The sequence below is a fragment of the Salmo salar genome, chromosome 09 (genome assembly GCF_965601325.2).
Source record: "Salmo salar chromosome 09, fSalSal1, whole genome shotgun sequence".
Lineage (NCBI taxonomy): Eukaryota > Metazoa > Chordata > Actinopteri > Salmoniformes > Salmonidae > Salmo > Salmo salar.
In genome coordinates this window covers 108545609-108548563 of record NC_138299.1, presented here as the reverse complement: position 1 = coordinate 108548563, position 2955 = coordinate 108545609, and the positions used below count along the sequence as shown (strand labels likewise).

Below are 2955 nucleotides of genomic sequence, written 5' to 3'. Positions count from 1 at the left end.
TGCACTAAGTCAGCCTGACAGTTATCAAAATCAACGTATTTGTCACATGCGCCGAATTACCCTTATCGCGAAATGCTTACTTACAAAACCCTTAACCAACAATGACGTTAAGAAAATAAGAGTTAAGAAAAAAATGTACTAAATAAACCACCCCCAAAAAAGTTAAACAATGAAACAACAAGAACGACGCTATATAGTCAATGTGCGGGGGTACATGTTAGTCGAGGTCAACAAACATTTATTTTATTTTTTAGTTCACCTTTATTTAACCAGGTAGGTCAGTTGAGAACAAGTTCTCATTTACAACTGCGACCTGGCCAAGATAAAGCAAAGCAGTGCGACACAAACAACAACACAGAGTTACACATGGAGTAAACAAACAGTCAATAACACAATAGGAGAAATTCTATATACAATGTGATCAAACTGTGTATATATAAAAAAAATCCTACATCGCTGCAGTATGTCAAGATTTCAGACACCAGTATCCCGGGCAACCCTGCAATACCGTTTCATGCATGGTCCTGTGCATTCAGAGGCATGCAACGAAATGTATGCATCACTTTATCCCCCCTCGCCAGATATAAAATGTCAGATCTCACATTAGTTAGCATGCTATAGGTAGTTGCAGTTAGCTAATACATTCCCGGGCAAAACACAGGTGGAATTCGACCACACACGCTGAAATGTTTTGTGCTACAACGTTAACCATTTAAAAAAAAGACTCACTTCGTAATAGTGGTTAAGTTAGCTAGCTAGGTTATACATCCTCCATTATAACAGCAGTAACCTTTTTTTCACACTGTAGCAAGCTACGTTGGTACCATGGGAACCTGTGCCGGCTCCGCTGCGTAACACCGGTACATAGCTAGCTAGCTAGCTAACTAGCCTAGCCCAGAGCATGAATGCAAAGATGCTAACGTTAGGCACTGCTTTGAGGGGAAAAGCTAATACCTACTGTACATACCTACTGTACTCTTTTTGTCATTTCTTGAATGACTGAGACACGTGTAGTTCTTGGCACGTCGTCCCGGAGATGTAAAACGGATAATTCTCAGTAATTTGTATTTTAGAAAAATGTTAGAATATTGAAGCAACCCTTTTCAGTGGAGACAAAGCAAAGGCGCCATTTTACCGGATGGCTCGAGACGCGCTAAAATGGCGCATCTAGACCAAATCCGATCTGTTATCCTATTGGTTGTTGAGTCAGAAAATTATGGCTTTCTGATTGGCCAAATCGTTTCGAGCATTCCCATTGGTTTAGAATTTAATGTGAACCGTAATGTCTCAATCTACTGGCGATTTTTTTGTGTGTGTGTGTCGCACCTCTTTGCTCTGGTTTTTATTTTTGATTCATTCACACATTCTACAATGGAAATGCCACATGGAAATGCCACTATTTTCTCTGATAATCTGAGCCTCCCATAGAGGCAGGCTGCATTCTGGTCTGTCTTTGCTTTCTAAACTCTATTGTGCTAGACTCTAAACTTTAGTCTATTGCGCTGCCAACATATTCCCCACTCAGAGCCTGTCCTGTCTCCTCAGGTAGGCCTACGTATTCCCCAATTAGAGCCTGGCCTGTCCCCTCAGGTAGGCCTACGTATTCCCCACTCAGCCTGGCCTGTCCCCTCAAGTGTACCTACGTATTCCCCACTCAGAGCCTGGCCTGTCCCCTCAGATAGGCCTACAAAAAGTATGTTATAAAACCAGGACACACTATGATGAGGGACGCTTGGAAAGCCTAAAAACCTACTCTGGACTAGCAACTGACCACACTGAGCTCAATGTCCATTCAAAATAAAATTGCATTGAGTTTGCAGAGAGTCTGAACTATTTTTATTGCAGATTTGAGATTCTGGCCTCCAGAGTAGTGCAGTGGTCTAAGGCACTGCATCGCAGAGATAGAGGTGTCACTACAGACCCGGGTTCAATCACAGGCTGTGTCGCAGCCGGCGCAACTGGGAGATCCATGAAGCAGCGCCAAATGGCCCAGCGTCGTCCGGGTTATGGGAGGGTTTGGCCGGTTGGGATGTCCTTGTCCCATCGCTCTCTTGCGACTCATTGAGGTGGACCGGGCGCATGCACGCTACCTTCGTTTGCCAGCTGTACAGTGTTTGATGCAGCTGGCTTCTGGGTTAAGCGAGCAGTGTGTCAAGAAGCAGTGCGGCTTGGCAGGGTCGTGTTTTCGGAGGACGCATAGCTCTCGACCTTCGCCTCTCCCGAGTTTGTACGGAAGTTTTAGCGATGGGACTGTAACTACCAATTGGATATCACGAAAAAGGGGTAAAACGTACCAACATTTTTTATAAAAACAATAAACAAGACAGAGGGAAATAACAAATATATAAAAATGAGAGTGTGAACTTTAGTAAGGAGTTGTGTGAACTGTTATCTTTATCACAAGGTGAAGCTGATTTGGTTATAGAGGAAGCAGATGTTGACAGGGTATTAAAACGAATATCAGTCAACAAAGTCATTGGCCCAGATAACATCAACAACAATGATCTGAAAAATCCTGTCGGTGTGTTCTGTGAGCTGTCGCTCACTGAGGGAGCACGCTGTACCAGCTCAGTGGAAATCATCCATCGTATGCCCGGTGCCCAATCAGAGCCGTCCTGTTGTCCTCAGTGATTACAGCCCTGTTGCATTAACACCTGTCATAATGAATTGTTTGATTGCCTGATTCTCTCCCACATGTAAGGATTAGTATTCTCTTCTCTCTTACTCTCACTGTGAGCCATCATTACAGAGCAGTGTGCTGTGGTGAACATTTATCTTTAATAAACCAGTCTGAAGATATCTTGGACTTGTTCTTGCCGGGACAGACCTGTGGTGGCTGAACCCTAACCACTGGCACCTATAATTCTCTACTAGTGTTCTACATGGTCCTCCCCGATCAGCCTTTAGTTTTTTCCACAATAATAATTAGATGGATGCTTATATTAGTTCTATTTC

General features: G+C 43.5%; 1 protein-coding gene across 1 annotated transcript in view; it reads right to left on the bottom strand.

Annotated features, from left to right (window-relative positions):
• Positions 1-1165, bottom strand: part of LOC106591038 (transcriptional regulator ATRX) — a 94551-nt gene extending 93386 nt beyond the window's left edge. Inside the window, exon 1 of the mRNA XM_082955528.1 lies at positions 968-1165. The gene's annotated coding sequence lies outside the window, so the exon portion shown is untranslated. The remainder of the gene's footprint in view (positions 1-967) is intronic.
• Between the last annotated feature and the right edge of the window lie 1790 nt (positions 1166-2955).